General features: G+C 41.8%; 2 long non-coding RNA genes across 3 annotated transcripts; both read left to right on the top strand.

Moving 5' to 3' along the window:
• The first annotated feature begins 550 nt into the window (after positions 1 to 550).
• LOC116672638 (uncharacterized) lies at positions 551 to 14,244 on the top strand. 2 transcript variants are annotated; one of them, XR_004327606.1, is made up of 4 exons: positions 551 to 560; positions 2,824 to 3,499; positions 9,089 to 9,094; positions 14,233 to 14,244. It is a non-coding gene; the product is annotated as an uncharacterized LOC116672638 (long non-coding RNA). The 2 variants fall into 2 exon arrangements; XR_004327605.1 differs by lacking the exon at positions 551 to 560 and adding an exon at positions 2,090 to 2,118 and having other exon boundaries at positions 2,719 to 3,499.
• LOC116672640 (uncharacterized) lies at positions 768 to 1,788 on the top strand. The gene is made up of 3 exons (XR_004327608.1): positions 768 to 777; positions 1,169 to 1,482; positions 1,702 to 1,788. It is a non-coding gene; the product is annotated as an uncharacterized LOC116672640 (long non-coding RNA).
• Positions 14,245 to 17,341: the final 3,097 nt, after the last annotated feature.

Below are 17,341 nucleotides of genomic sequence, written 5' to 3'. Positions count from 1 at the left end.
GGAACGCCTCGCTCCGGTTGACAAGGGTGGAGGTTCAGGACCGGGGAAGATACAAGTGCTACACCAGCACTATCACTGGCAACAAGGAGACATTTATCAACCTAAATGTGGACGGTATGAGAAACACACAGTTATAACAGAAAACAAATATTAGTAACTCCTTTAGTAAACTTAAAAGTCAGGGCCTGATCCCCCACCGACAGGTCCCCCGGGCGAGGGTGTCTAATGTTAAGACCATTAACACCTGATGACCCAAGTCTATCACTGACGATGTGTCCAGGTTGCATTGCAAGGTGTATCATGCGACTTCAGAACTTTACAGAAAGTTTAAGAAAACATGAGAAACAAGTTTTGTGACTCACATTAGGGGCACATTCAGACAATGTCACGATTTGATTCAATACTGATTTTTAGGCTCAAGATTTGACATGAAGCTCGTCAGACTCATACGTTTCCACAACGTAAATAGAAATACATTAATGGATTTAGAATTAAAAAGCAATAATTGCGTGAAAACAGGTTGTTGACGAGTCTCCAGACTTGTTGGAGTGAAGTCTGAAGTCTTTTAGATGGAGTCGCAAGTCAAGTCTGAAGTCAGCGGTTTGAGAGAGTTAAGTGAGACTTGAGTCCCCATCTCTGGTGTAGGTTTGTGTGTGTGTGTGTGTGTGTGTGTGTGTGTGTGTGTGGTTGGAAAGATGCTTTTAGTACCGTTTGATTAGCAGATCAATCAAGGCAACAACACAGCACTGAGTCTCCCACATCACCACTTTAAACCAAGTTCCTATGAAGTCAATCTTCTTTTATTCTTTTTTCTTGCAGATCCTTCAATAAGTGGACATCAGCAGGTAGAGAACAGGATCGCCCCTGCAGTCAGAGGGGGTCTACCTCAGCCTGAGCTCACCTGGTCCACCAGCCCTCCGTCTAACATGAGCCTGGAGAACAAACCCACAGTCCAGCAGACTGACCAGCTGCTCTACAACATCAACACTCTCTGATAGTCTCAGGTACTGATCTGGTCTACAGCTGCACCGTCAGGATGCGCAAAACAGAGAGGACAGCCACTTTGTTTAGAACAAGTATGTTTTCTAAGAAACCTCTTTAACCTGGAACCAGATCTGATCAGAATACCATGATATTTATCACTTCTTTTATTTGTTTATCATTTCAGCTTCTATCAGTGGTTCCAGCAGTGAAACAACGATCCCCTGCGAGTCTTAAACCCTCCACTAACAGGCCTCGTTTGGAGGTTCAACCACAGTCAGATCATCCTGACCCAGACCGGAGACCACGTCCCCTACACAGTCTCAGAGGAGTGGAGGCAGCGGGTGAAGAGTGTGTCTGAGTCAGGCAGCCTCACGCTAAAAGACTTATCTTCAGATCAAGACGGGATATACACGTGTGAACTGAGTAATGCTGAGGAGACCTACGTAACCAACACTCTTCTGAGGATAGAGAAACCTCCAGGAAAGGCAGCAAGAGGTGGTAAGTTATTTTGAACAAGGGCTGTTCATCTGTTATATCTGTTATATCTGTATTTGACCTGAAAGATTCAAAACATGTAACTGCAGTATTTATTCTATCAACCGTCAAAAAAATATTTACTAAAAACAAATCTGCAATGTATGATTTAAGTCGTTTAGAAGTTATTCACACTTTAGTTTACTGAACAGTTTCAATCAACTGCCTCTTTCTCTATTTCAGGGAATTCAGACAATGTTAGAGCTGTTATAGCGGTGTGTTAGCAACTTGTGGCTGCACGTAGTTGTCTTCCTGGTCTGGATCTGTAAAGAAAAAGGTAAAATGAACTTCTTCCCACCACTTTCAAATTCTATGACAGTATGGTTGTATACTTCTTTTGTTAATTGCATAAAGAGGTTTACCATTTACAATCAACCCAGAAGCTCACACAGACACAAATTTTATATTCTGTATGAAATTCCTGTTTTCCTGCTGCTCAACTGGAGCTCCCAGAGCTCTGTGGTGAAGGAACGGCTTCCTCAGAAGATCTCAGTCCATCTGTGTTGTGTTCTACTCCTTACTGATCATGTCTGAAACTCATCTAATGATGATTTTGTCTTTTGGACGTTTCAGGACAAGAAAACCAGCAATGCATGAAAGGTAAGTAAATCATAAATGCACTTCATAAGCTACATTATTGTTATGAATATTGCTGAATGCTATGATCCAAATAAAGCGTTTAACTTGCTACTTGCTAATGGGGATTAAAAAAAGAAATCTGACCAAATCAAATGAAAGAATCATGAATGCTGTGGTGGTTCAGATTACTCGCTACTGAAGAACAATAAATTATTTGAGTTTGAGTTTTACCATTTTATGTTTTGGTGCTGTATTTTATTTTTATTTTCAGTGGAAATGAACTTAAAGACACGAATGGAAAAGCAACCCCGCTTCTTTCATATCAACAAGTAGATAGATATTTATTGATCCCAACAAAAAGGGAAATTATGGTGTTACAGCAGCAAATCAGTCACACAGCACAGAATATAAAAATAAATAAATGAAATACTGGGATACAATATACATGAAAAAACAGGAGTAAAAATATAAGAACAAATATGTGAAATATATTTGAATATATACAGTATGCCAAAATGTAAATAAACCAATTGTGCAGGTTGCACTGAGTGCAGTATTATGTCTCAGAGTTTTATCAACACCCAGTGATGACGTGTTAAAAAGTTTTATTGCCTGTGGTAGGAATGGTGTCCTGTAGCGGTCCGTGCGACATCGAAGTAGAAGGAAAAGAAAAACCAGAACAAGTAGCAGGACAAGAAGAAGAAGAAGAAGACTAAACTGAACAAGCCGCGGAAACAGACAGAGCCCAAGACAACTGAAGGATTACATTTCACCTGGATCTGCTGCGTTGTGTGACACAAACTGTTCATCTTCCAGTATCTCCGGGAAGAACAGTCTCGTCTGCCTGGCTTCTCCTCACTGGAACCTTGAACAACAAAACAGCAAAGTCCAAATAGACCAGTCTGAAGTTGACATCATTAGAAGTTTGTTATCAGCTAAAGTAAGGGTGAACTTCCATCTATAGAAAGCCTAGTGAACAAAACCTTTGAGTCTGTTCTGCACTAAACTGTCTCTACAACACTATATGCTTTAAAGGATTTGTTTTGAAGACTCCGACTCAGAGACAGTAGCTGATGTCCTGATGCTCCACTCAGACTAAACAGTAGTGATAATAACAACAGACTCTCAGAGACAGACAGATTCAAACAAAGCAGCTCTGGTTTCAGCTCCAACTCATCAGCCAAAACTTTAAATGTGCAGCTTCACTACCAACTGGTGCTTATTTTAATGTTAAAGTGGTTTCCCATGGTGCAAACTAAGGATTTTGGGCTAAATATGGTACTTTCACAGCTAAAACATTTTTTTAATGAGCTACTTACTGTTGGCGATGGGGTTTTACATGAACACACATTTTCTACACTTTATAACAGTTAGGGTTGTTTCACATGAGAAATTTCTGTTGGTTGAGTTTCTTTCACATGGACCTTTGTTACTTATTTAGTCAAAATATTTATGTTTTCAGGTGCTTTAAATGATCAGGGTGACATTTACACACATAACATTACAACAGATAAGACGTTTTTGTGCCACATTTCAATCCAACCTTTTTTTAATTTGAAATTAGAAAACAGAAATGTAATCTGTGCAACCCTCCTTGTTGTCCTCAAGTCAAATTTGACCTATTTTAAAAAGTCTATATTAAAAATGTGGGTTTCTTTTCCAAAACAATAAGGTAGATGGTTCCATACAACGTTCTTCGGGGTAAATTTAGGTGAATAAGTTTGCACAAGTTGCAAAACGTGTACTCCTATCCTAAGCTATATGACACTTCATCACGACAGCAGAGAGACAGAAAAGGAGACTCTCAAAGCCTCCAAAGATTATTTCTAGAAGACAAAAATTGTCAAGTTGCAAAAAAGGGGATAGGTTAAAAATGTGGTGGGAGTCCAGCACAAGAGAACCAAAATAAGTCAAATTAACCAAAACCTATTTTTAGCCCTGTGACAAGTTCTGTTTCCTGTTTCCAACAGCACTTGTCAATGTATAGTGAAATCAAACTGTGTGGAAAAAACTGATATACTGGGATGTACTTGAAGGCATTTAACTATCAGCTGGACTTTGTGTAATGACATGCATGTTTTCTAATGGTCTGGTTCAAAGAAAAGGCTTTAATACTGTAATATAAGACCTTTTTTTGGTTTTTTTTAATTTGACTGTAGTCTGAATCCCGGAGCTCATGTCCTACATGAAATTTACTTTGAGTCTGAAGGGATGAGAGAGAGTTGATTAAAACCCTACATTTTCATGTGGTACTTTCATAAAAATGCAGCTTTAGAAGGCACTGTGATTTAGGATTCAAATTCAAGGCAACTTATTTGTATTTATGCCCATTTTATTTCACCAGCTTAGATAGATGTGTAGATTTAAGTTATATGAGGATGTCTGTTAGTCCCTCTGGTCAACGTGTTCTCAAATAAAATAAATCCTCGACTTATTGATTATTTCAAAACAAGAAGTAAACTGATAATGATATTTACAAAATTCAAGTTTGTAGCTGATTTGACAATAACCAGTGTGTATTCTGAAGCATTCATTCTTAATAAAACTTTGAATTGCAGCTGTTTGAAAGGCTCTGTGACCCTAAATCAACCTGTTTGATCTTAAAGTCTAAAGCTACATGAAATTCATAGTAAACCTACAAAATGTCACTGAAAGTAATTCTCCTGTGTGTTCTTTTTTCTTTTCTTTGGATGACCAACATGTACCTCCAGACCAACAACTATATTTAGTATATTATATTTAACAAATAAAATAATTTGAGCCAATTATATTTGGAGGGTTTAAGATGCAAATGAGCGTTTGCCCCTTGATTTAATACATCAAACTATATTACACATGACTGTGGTGCAACTTAACATTTAAACAACAATAGACAAGCTCAACTAAACCAAATCAGCAGCAGTAACTAACTAGGATTAATTAAAGAAAACCACAAACAAGGTCCTGGTCTTATACTCACGGCAACGAGCCCCCAACTTGTTCAGACCGGCTCACAGACCTCAACAGAAGAGGGAGAGGTTGGCCTACAGCAACGTAACAATAATAAAATGACATTTATTAAATATTGATGCCAACGAGCATGATGGGGTGTGGTTGTCAGTATCAGTGGTGAATGACGGTGGATGGATGTAATGGAGGATGGGAGGTGCATGTTGTCAGTAGTTAACATACAGAGAGAAAACATGTTGGTGCGCAGTCGGGAGAATCCGGCCGCCTGGTCTCGGGGCAGGCGGGGTAAAATAGTCTGGGAGGACCTGGGAGGACCTGGGAGGACCTTGGTGAGGACCACACAACACAGGGAACAATCATTTATACTAGTGTTGTGTGTATGCAGTAGTTATTATATAGTCGTGAAGAATAGTTTCAGTTTTCTCATATGGCCACAGGGTTTGCCCCCCCAGCCGCTGTACCCTCCCGAGTTAACCCACGTGGCTGAGGGGTTGCCTTCTTCCTCCTTCCCAGCTGTTGTGGTGGTTCTCACACCAACATCTTCCACCTGCACTGCTGCTGGGGTTCTCACTATTTACCCATAGCTGGGGCTATTTACCCATAACTGGGGCTATTTACCCATAGCTGGGGCTATTTACCCATAGCTGGGACAGTGGTTGACGGGCATCAGGGAGTTTCCACTCACCGATGGGCCTGAATGCCGCGTCTCTGGGGCCCACTGCTGCTCCGAGATCCTGTACAACTTAGCCTGGAACCACAAGGGCCCAGTTACCATGTGTGCCACGGGGAGGCGTGTACGAGGTCTTGGCAGTGGAGAGGCTATGCACCGGCAGAGGAGGCGACACACACTCGGCTCCTCTTTCAGCCTCTGAAATCAAAGGGCTGTCCGGTGGCAGTAGCTGGAAGTAGAGAGTGGCGAGCAGAAGCAGCATGCCGCATGTAGCATGCATGTAGCATGTAGCATGCAGCATGTAGCATGCACTATGCTGCATGTAGCATGTAGCATGCACTATGCTGCATGTAGCATGCACTAACTACAAGCACTACTACTCCAACACTACTGCACTGACGCATCACACTCCCTGTGAGAACACACACACACACACACACACATACACACACACACACACACACACACACAGACAGACAGACACACACGCGCGCGCGCACACACACACCGCACGCACACACACACGCACACGCGTACGTACACACACACACACAGAACCAACACATAGACAAACAAACACACACACACACACACAACAGACACACACACAACAACCAGCCACACACAAGACAGCGAACACCGACAGACAGACAGACACACAGACACAGACACACGACCACGCACACACACACACACACACACACACAACACACACACACACACACAGACAGAACCAGCCACAAACTACAGAGACAACAGACAGACAGGCAGACCCACCACAGACAGACCCACGGACAGATAGACCTTTCCTCAGCCAGGCAGAAGCTTTTTGTACCACCGGATCTTCTTCGGCTTTTGCATGCTCTGGCTCTGAAGATCTAGCAGCTGGGACCTCAGGGGGCTCTCCGTCTCTCCCACTCCTGCTCCTTGTCCTGCTGAGTCAGCTTCAGGCTTTCTGTGGCCTGAAGGAGGGATGCCTTGTCCTCCTTCCACTCGTTGAGATGACTCTCCAGCTGATGTTCAAACTTTTTCTCAAAAGCAGCCATGAGGTTCTTGTTGATCTGGTCCTGCATGTCCAGCTGGGCTCTATGGGAAGCCTGGGATCTTTCCCGCATCTCCTTTGCCTCCTTCTCCTGTTCTCGGAGAGCTTCCTCCATCTTGCTCAATTTGTCCTGCAGCTCCTGAGCTTGAGCCCTCTCAATGTCCAGATGGCTCTGCAACGTCACGTTGGTGGTCTTACCTACCACGAGCGTCTGTCTCTTTTTAAGAAGCTCCTTCTTCTGAGTCTCCACATTATTTTTCAGGGTCTCCTTCTCCCCCTTCATTTGCTCCAATTCTTCAGTAATAAAGTTCTGCAGGTCCAGATCTTTTTGGGCTTTTCGCAGCCTGTTGCTGGTTTTGACCAGCTGGGATTACAGATGCTCTGTATCCCTGGGTGGGGAGGGGACACGTTGAACCGGAGCCTCATCCAGCTGGGCTCTATGGGAAGCCTGGGATCTTTCCCGAATCTCCTTTGCCTCCTCCTCCTGTTCTTGGAGAGCTTCCTCCATCTTGCTCAATTCATCCTCCAGCTCCTGAGCTTGAGCCCTCTCCATCTCCAGATGGCTCTCCAACTCTAACTCAACATGTTGGTCTTAACTACTGCGAGCGTCTGTCTCTCTTTAAGAAGCTCCATCTTCTGAGTCTCCACAATATTTTTAAGGGCCTCCTTCTCCCCCTTCATCTGCTCCAATTCTACTTTCAGGTTTTCAGTAATAAAGTACTACAGGTCCAGATCTTTTGGGGCTTTTGGCAGCCTGTTGCTGGTTTTGACCAGCTAGGATCGCAGATACTCTGTATCCCTGGGTGGGGAGGGGACACGTTGAGCCAGAGCCTCATCCAGCTAGGCTCTATGGGAAGCCTGGGATCTTTCCAGCATCTCCTTTGCCTCCTTCTCCTGTTCTCGGAGAGCTTTCTCCATCTTGCTCAATTTGACCTTCAGCTCCTGAGCTTGAGCCCTCTCAATGTCCAGATGGCTCTCCAACTCTAACTCCCTGTTGGTCTTAACTACTGCAAGCGTCTGTCTCTCTTTAAGAAGCTCCATCTTCTGAGTCTCCACTTCCTTTTTCAGGGCCTCCTTCTCTCCCTTCATCTGCTCCAATTCACCCTTCAGGTCTTCAGTAATAAAGTAAGGCAGGTCCAGATCTTTTAGTGCTTTTTGCAGCCTCTTGCTGGTTTTGAGCAGCTGGGATTTCAGATGCTGTTTCCCTGGGGGGGAGGGGACACGTTGAGCCAGCTGAACTTTCAACTCACACATCTCCTTCTACATCAGCTCTTTCTCATGGCTCCAACTGCTGCCCTCTCTCTGTTGTTGGAGCTGATCCAGGAGACTGGCCAGCAGGTCCTCTCGGATGACCAGGTGAACTCTCCCCTCAGATTCCCCTTGGGTGAGCGTCGCCTCGCTGTCCTTCAGCTCACACCGTACCTGTCCTTCAAGGGAACTGAGATAGAAATCGATTGGTTTAATATCTCTGGAGTTGAAGTCCATGTTTTCCAGTGTTGTTTCTCCTGTTGCAATGTGCACCTTTGGATTGTCACAAATGACTCTCTGATACAAACTGCTGTCTGAGTGACTTAGTGTCAGAACTACAGTTGGGTCCCAGTATTCAGTGTGTTGTTATGACAACAAAAACGTCATGTATTCTTAGGTTTTCAATCCAAATGGTTATTGATTCTATTGTTGCTATGGGACACCAGTTTGTTTGCGTTTGAATATACAGTATGAATGTAATGATTTCTGATGATTCCTAAAATATGGCAAAAAGTACACTTTACGAGGAAAAAGATGAGCAGTACACACAAGTATGCGCCAGCTGGGACGCCATTTTCTCTAACTCCAATAACAATGTGCGCTCAGCAACTACTTATTATTTATGCAGCAGCCCGCCTGTTAACGAGCACAAAAAAACGAGACCACATAACTCCGATTCTTTATTCTCTCCATTGGCTTCCGGTACACTTTAGAATTAGTATAATATTGTATTGTTTGTTTTTAAAGCTCTTAATGGCCTTGCCCCATCTTACGTTTTAGACATGCTGACTATTCGTAATTGTGGTAGGACGTTGAGGTCTCTAATCAACTCATGCTGGAAGTGCCCAGGTCAAAACCGAAACACTGGGGGGACCGCGCTTTTCGGTTTCTGGACCTAAGCTCTGGATAAGCTGCCCAGTGAGATGCGTATCGTTACTGACTGGGCCTTTTTAAATCGAGACTTAAGACGCATCTTTTTAAAGTGGCGTTTGGTACCTAGTAATGTGATGGCACATTTATATTGATTTTATTTTTTTTTATCTTTTTCTTACTTTTCTCATTCATTATTGTATCTTTGTTAGTGGTGTGTTGTTGTTTTAAATCTGTGGTTTTATCTGTTGTGAAGCACTTTGGTTCACCTATAGGTCGATGTAAGGTGCTATATAAATAAAATACATTTACATTTACATTTAAGATGTGTATTTACCGCAATAAAACTTTTTTTTTTAACTTTTATTTAACTGTCTAATACTTTTCATGGATTTGAAAAGCCGTTTAGCCCCTGCTCATGTTTAACTTGTAAATGTTAAAAGTTGTCGTAAAGGAAGAGAAACATGAAGCTATCCCGATCCCTCGCTGCTGCAACAGTGAGAATTTCCCCCATTTTGGGAATAAAAGGCCTTTTAACACAGGAAGCCACACTTACGCCTGCGTAATCAAATTAAGGACAATTCACAAACGTGATTCACTGAGTGGCGTGACATGTTTTCAGTTTTTAGCTATTTCTATTTCTACTCTGTTGTGTATATGTTATAAGGTCACATATGTACATGTATAGCCCACATACAGTATATAAATAGATCATCTAATGTTTTACAGTTAACACAATAATATCCCCTCTCTATTACACACATGCAGTTGATAGCTACTATATGAATAAACTTGATGTTGTTGGGCTTAAACACATATGTACTGCCTAGACAGAGCCTTGTTAAAGCTAGCAAAAAAAAATGCACATTCATGCTAACGCTAGCTAAATCATATCAGCAGTACAGTAAAAATATAAACATTTCAGAGTGTAACATCGTTCTTACTACTTTCCCTCACTTTCATATACTAATTAGACATGTAACTGTCCGTGTACATACACGAAAATCCATACATAGATTGTTTGATGGGCATAAATCAATTGTACTTACAGTATTGGGGCGATGATTGCAAATTAAAAGTACCGCGAAAAGACGGGAAAAGTGCGTGACGTCAGAAGTGTCCGGATCTGGCCAATAGCGGCGGGTGGTGTCCGAACGTGGACACAGTGACGCTGATGACGTTATGCGTAACAAGCAGTGTTGCCGAGTCCGCTTATTATAAGCGACATTGGGCTTGTTTTTTTTGTCAAGTCGCTTACAGATATTGGTAGTCGCTGGTTGCGGGTTTTTTTTTGGGCTTGTCACTAAAGTGTAGTTGCTTATTTGGGCTTGTTCCCAGCGTGTTATTGCCGGTTCGCTCGATCCCGCCCTTTCCCCCAAAAACACTAAACACCGCTTTATGTCCCCCCCCTTCCTCTTCAAATTGGCTCTGACCCAAGGGGAACGAGTACCCCAAATAAAGGGGCAAGGGGGCACTGTTTTTTTCTGGTTGGAAATGGGATGCGGTTTTGACGTAGAGATTTTTGGGGATAATCCCCGGGGATGGGGGGTTTAAATCGGAAAATATAAAAAGCTGGAAAGAGAAAAGGGGGAAAAAATGTTTCCCCCTCGTGGGGAACAGAACAAACCCCAAAAACACTGTGAAAAAGTTCCCCAATTTCAAAACCATCATTTTCTAATGTTAAATAAGTAAAAAAGGGGTTTACTTTCCTCCTGGGGGGAGATAATAATAAACTTTTAAAATAAAATAAATTGAAAAAAGTGCACACTTTGATTTATTTTTCTCTTCCGGATCTTAGGGGGCCCGTAGGAAAATCGCTTATTTTGGGGTCTTTTCACAGGCCTGGGTCGTATTTTCTCGCGAACGGCAACCTGGTAAAAACCTAAACTTAAAATTCCCCCAAAATGTTTCTTTCTGTTACACTCGACCCACTGTTCCCGCGGACCGTCCCCTGTTGGACACACTGTGTTGTCTTTACCGGTCTGGGCTTCTCTGACCACGGGGCCAGGGCGGGACGGCTCGCGCTTCACCCGCGAAAAATCCAAAAATAAAAAACCCCTCACAAATTCTCTCATCCCCCTCCCCCCGGTAGCAGCAGGGAAATTTTATCAGGCTTTTTTTTTTTTTTCCCCGTGAAGAAAGTTTTCGGTGTTTTTTTTAAAAAAAAACCCAATGGCGTTAAAAAGCGGGAAATCGCATACTGCTTTTACGAGTCCCCGAAAATTTTTAAAAATTTAATTACGCTTAGAGGAAAAGGGAAAACCTATGAAAAGAGTTCTTCTTTTAAAGCGTTACTCCCAACCATGACCCTAAAAATTTTTTTTAAAAAAAAATTATTTATTTTAATCAGAACAAACGAATCAGAAATACTTTTTTATCCCCGAGGGAAAAACGTTTGTAGTTGCCAAATATTATAAATGAGTAAAAATACAAAATACGAAAAATAAAAATTGGTCGTTGGTTTTTTAAAAAAGGTGTTATTTTACTTTTTACTTTCATAAATTAAGGGTTTTGGAAAAGGGAAAGTTAAATAATAATAATATAATAATAATATTGTAGTAGTTGAAATTGCACACATGTCAGGCCAGTGTTATTGCAAAAAACAGATATCCGATGATTTTGTCCAGTTTCAACCTCTCAAGTGTTGTGTGTGTGTGTGTGTGTGTGTGTGTGTGTGTGTTCAGACCCTTAGAGGGAGGAGTTAAAAAGTTTGATGGCCACGGCAGGAATGACTTCCTGTGGCGCTCTGTGGTGCATTTTTGGGAGAATGGTTGGTCACTGAAAGTGCTCCTGTGATTGAGCAACAAGCCATGGAGTGGGTGCGAGACTGTACATATATAATATTAATATTATATTTATTATTTAAATTGTACATTCTGCTCCCACACTGACCGCTACTGGCAAGGATGAAGGTGGTGACCAGATTTTCCTGAATCTCTCATCAAGTAATTTAAAGTTAAATGCCAAACTGATCTGATATGTGCTGCACACCTGGGAGACAGGTGCTCAGGTGAGAGAAAAGGTTGAATTCAAAGATCAACGTTTAAGTCATGGACCTTCAACTGAGGACAATGACAACATCGCACAGATGCTGTTATAACAAAATCTGTAGAACACAAATAAACCGATTAGCTGTCCTGTAAAATACAGTGAATTCAATTATTAATCACTTGCTTCTATTAGATGTTGGTGTGGTTGTTATAGCGGATGTGGATTTAGAGATGTCTTGTTTCTGCAGGAACTCAACCTTCATTTCCACAAGTAAGACAACAGTTTATCATTATTAAAACACTGTGACATGAAGTGTAGGCTGCATTCTAGATCTGTGTATTTTAAGGTTTGCTGCAGTAATGTCTGATGATAACGATATGTCAAGTATTTCCCAGAAGATTGTTTTTTTTTTTTTACTTATGACGTGACCAAACGGAAAAGTCTTGATGTTGTGTTATAAAATCTTTTATTTTTCATAATAACACACGGGGAAAATATTTTATTGTAAAGATTAAATACTTAACACAAAAACGTGTTTGGTTTTTGTCTCCATTCTCTGCAGCTGAGTGTAGAAAAACCCTGCATGTCTTTAGGATTTTACTGCATTTGGATTTAATGTAAATTACATGTCATTTTCATCCTGACAACAGACGATCTTTGCCGGATCCCTATCAGCCACGGCCGATGTGATCAGACCACGGACCGGGTCAGGTTATGTGTGCAGGACGAACCAGGACCATATGAAGCGAGACCGGGAAGCGGATCTGAGTGAAGATGGGTCTGCTGGCGCTGGGTCTGCTGATCGCCAGTTTCCTGCGGATTTTGACTCGTTTCAGAGGGAGGTGAGTGATGCGTTTCCTGCCAGGTGTGTGGGGTAGATCTCTGCACATTAAGCGTTGGCCGTGCATCTGTCTTTCATAATATTAGTTTGGGGGGGGAGGCACAAAACGAAAGTAAACACTCTGGATTGCTGGCTCCCTTATGACGGTTATGCCTATCATATCTATTTTATATATATTAAAAATAATAAACTATCTTCTAATCTATTATCATCTATCGTATCTATCTATATCATCTATATCATATATCTATATTAGAATATATAGATAATAGATAGCTGCGCAGATTTTTAAAACCGTGGACTGGATTTAATGTCATTGTCCCAAACGAAAAGAAGCCTGATATCCTGCAGTCATTTTATTAGATGTGTGACGTACATAGGCCTTAATTACGTCCTTTACGGTTTTAGTTTTTTATTTCCCGATTTTAGACAACGTCACAACAACTCCAAACTAACCCGCTTTAGGTAAATAAAGGGAGAGCACGCGGACACTTTACATGAAAACTTCCCCAGTTCCAGAGCATGTGCGGATCCGCTGTAAGGCTGTAAATAATATTATTAATATTAATATTTACAGGCGACCACTGATGACCTACTGCACACCTCAGCGCCATCAAGCAATCCAGTTCATGACGTAATGGTACGGAGGATTGTAGTGGCCAAAAAGGACAATTTCTCACGTTTTATACAGGCTATAAAATTAAAAATATTATAGTTAGATTAAATAAGATAATCCTTTATTAGTCCCACTGCGGAGACTTTGTGTTACAGCAGCAGAGGGGTTAGTGCAACAACAAGAATCATTTAATAAAATAACATTACTGACCTCAGAGGAAATTATAATTGTAAATATTAACATATTGGCAATTTCCTTATATTTTAACTCTCACAGAACTTTTTCAAACCAGGACCAAAAAGTCCTCTTCTTAATGACCCTGACTGTGACTAAGTGAAAAGATCTCAATAGGTTTTCTAGTATTTTTTCTTTTTTTTCTTTTTAAAGATTATGTTTTGGGCTTTTTGGTCTTTATTGATAGGACAGCTGCAGACAGGACAGGGGAAGAGACAGGGAATGACATGCAGCAATGGGCTGGGGGACGGACTCAAACCTGGGCCGCTTTGGTAAGGACTGAGTCCCAGTGCATGGTGCATGGGGTGCATGCTCATCCAGGTGAGCTACCTGGGCACCCGACAAGACACGTTTAAGACCCCGAAACCTCCTACACAAAGAAGCAAGACTCCCAGACCCTGCAAGACAACCTCATATGCGTTGTCTTAGTTGTTCTGTATCTCTTTGTAGTTGTTTCCAGTTTTTAGGTCTTTTGTGGTTCTCACATTGCCAGACCTTCCTCCACTGGGCTACGGAGGAGGGTCTGGATAGTCCAGACCACATACCAGGATGGGAGAAAAACATGCTCTGGTTTATTGGCATTTCTTCAAACCAATCACAGTCGGCTTGGGCCACGGTGTTGCTGTTAAATCGCCTCGGGAAGGAACCTGTTTTGGTAAAACGTACGTTCAAAGGTTGTTTCAGTAGTGCAACAGAAAACTCAGATTGGACAGATAGTCTAGCTAGCGGTCTGGATTTACCCTGCAGAGATCTGAGGACCAGGTAACCATAGTCCTCAGATTGGACAGATAGTCTAGCTAGCTGTCTGGATTTACCCTGCAGAGATCTGAGGACCAGGTAACCATAGTCCTCAGATTGGACAGATAGTCTAGTCTAGCTGTCTGGATTTACCTTGCAGAGATCTGAGGACCAGGTAACCATAGTCCTCAGATTGGACAGATAGTCTAGCTAGCTGTCTGGATTTACCCTGCAGAGACCTGAGGACCAGGTAACCATAGTCCTCAGATTGGACAGATAGTCTAGCTAGCTGTCTGGATTTACCTTGCAGAGACCTGAGGACCAGGTAACCAAAGTCCTCAGATTGGACAGGTAGTCTAGCTAGCTGTCTGGATTCACCCTGCAGAGATCTGAGGACCAGGTAACCATGGTCTTCATGAATCCACCAAAGGTTAGAACGCCAACACAAAGGAAGAGGAAGGTAACTGGAAATCCGAAAAGAGAGACATCCGGCAGAATGTCCGGCAGAACAAGAGCAATCCCAGAAGTGGAACGTTGTGGATATAATGTAATAATGTATACTTTAGAGTCTATAGTATATAGACTAGGTCTTTTGCATCTCTTTATGCTCATTTTGCGTCTTTTTGCGTCTGTTTTGTGTCTCATTTTAGTTGTTTGCTGGCTTTCCGTTATTCTGAGTACCAAATAAAGAGATGTTAAACTCTGTTTCCTGTGAAATACTAATGGCTTTTACCTTTTTACACTTCTAAAACCTATTTCAATGAAACATATGCCTCCTGACATGCCCTCGTTCACTGCAACTGATTGACAGCTCACTTGGATTCCGATGATTGTCTCTGAACTAAACTTTGGTGGATGTCTCTGTACCTGATGTGTTGCAGATGCCGAGGTGTCCTGTGGTTTCATGGAGAGCTGCGTCCTACCGTGCAGCTTCCAGGTCGACACTGAAGTGATAATCCACTGGATTCAGCGGACCTTGGGAGACACTCGTGTCCACTCCTACTACAACAACCAGGACCATTTAGCCCTCCAGGACCAGCGCTACAAAAACAGGACATCACTGTTCCAGGACCAGATCTCGGGAGGAAACGCCTCGCTCCAGCTGTCGGGGGTGAAGATCCAGGACCAAGGAAGATACCAGTGCACCACCAGCACCCTCGCTGGCAACAAGGAGTTCATTATCAACCTAAAAGTGGACGGTATGAAAAACACACAGTAAATACATGAAAGCATAACCTTAATTGTTGAAATAATCTTTCTTTACCCTAAATTATTAGTGAATTCATCCGTACGTAGAATCAAGACCTTCTGTTTTTGCAGCTCCGGTTGATAAAGTGGACATTGAGCAGGTAGAGAACAGGATCACCTGCAGCTCAGAGGGGGTCTACCCTCAGCCTGAGCTCACCTGGTCCACCAGCCCTCCGTCTAACATGAGCCTGGAGAACAAACCCACAGTCCAGCAGACTGACCAGCTGCTCTACAACATCCACAGCTCTCTGATAGTCTCAGGTACTGATCTGGTCTACAGCTGCACCGTCAGGACGCGCAAAAACAAGAGGACAGCCACTTTGAAGCGACTGTGTGAGTATTGTTGTTGATATCAGACCTTTATTGAGTTAAACAAAGAATCCTCTTTACTGCAAACTGACCTAGAAAAGAAACAGGACAACCATAAAACTTGTTTTTGTGTTGTATCATTCAGCTTCTATCAGTGGTTCCAGCAGTGAAACAACGATCCCCTGCGAGTCCCTAAACCCTCCACTAACAGGCCTCGTTTGGAGGTTCAACCACAGTCAGATCATCCTGGACCAGACCGGAGACCACGTCCCCTACACAGTCTCAGAGGAGTGGAGGCAGCGGGTGAAGAGCGTGTCCGAGTCAGGCAGCCTCACGCTAAAAGACTTATCTTCAGATCAAGACGGGATCTACACGTGTGAACTGAGTAATGCTGAGGAGACCTACGTAACCAACACTCTTCTGAGGATTATAAAAGGTAAATTCAAGTCTGTCTGAGCAAAAACTGTCATTTAAATGATCATCTTAAAATTATAGATTTAATATTTGGAATGAGTTTTTTCTTTGCCCGGCTCCAACAGCCATTATATTCACACAGGATTTTGCACGTATTTACAGTCAGTTATTACACTGTTTTTACATTTATCTTTATGTATTTTATGTAATTTGAGCCTGCCATGTTAGAGACACATTTCTGTCACTCATGACAGACGATAAAGTTTTTTCTTATTCGTTTTTTCTTATCTCTCATCTCTAAATCATCTCTTCTATCTCGTTGCACAGGTACTGCACTCGTGTATAATGACAATAAAGACTTATTCTATTCTAATGGTCACGGAGAAATGTTAACCCTCGCGTTGTCTTCGAGTCAACCATGAAAATAAATCATGTTGGTCACTTTTTTGCTATATTTTTTATTTAGATTTTAGACTTTTTTAATATTTTTACTGTTGACATGTTCAGCGCTTATTTCGACGTCCCATTTTTTGTGCCAAATAAATAAATAAATTACTGAAAACGGGTCAAATTTGACCCAGCGACAACATGAGGGTTAAGATATAGATTTTTGGAGAGGCGGATTGATACTTTTGTATAATTCAAATTTTAAATTATATTTATATAGCGCTAAATCACCAGTTCAACAGTGATCTCTTTAATAATAAAAGAGCAGGTCTAGACCGTACTCTGATGTTATTTACAGAAACCCAACAGTAATAAGTAAGTAAACACCATAAATAAACAAAAAAAATCATATCTGTGCTGTAAAATGGACAAGTCGGCAATATTGAAAAAAAGGCTCTAAACGTTCTTCAAAAAATAAAAATATATATACAGTATATCTGCTTAAATAACAAGCTGCAGCATTGTGATGCTACAGTAGTTCATCATTACATACATTGAAAATTAGTTTGTCCTTCCGCTCTCTACACACACACACCTGGCTCAGGTGAGGTCTAAATATAGAGTTAACTCCCCCTGACGTCATCATCATCATCATCATCATCATTAACACGATCGACAGTAATTGTA

This window comes from Etheostoma spectabile, chromosome 22 (assembly GCF_008692095.1).
Source record: "Etheostoma spectabile isolate EspeVRDwgs_2016 chromosome 22, UIUC_Espe_1.0, whole genome shotgun sequence".
In the NCBI taxonomy this organism is placed as follows: Eukaryota; Metazoa; Chordata; class Actinopteri; order Perciformes; family Percidae; genus Etheostoma; species Etheostoma spectabile.
This window is presented reverse-complemented; position numbering and strand designations above follow the sequence as displayed.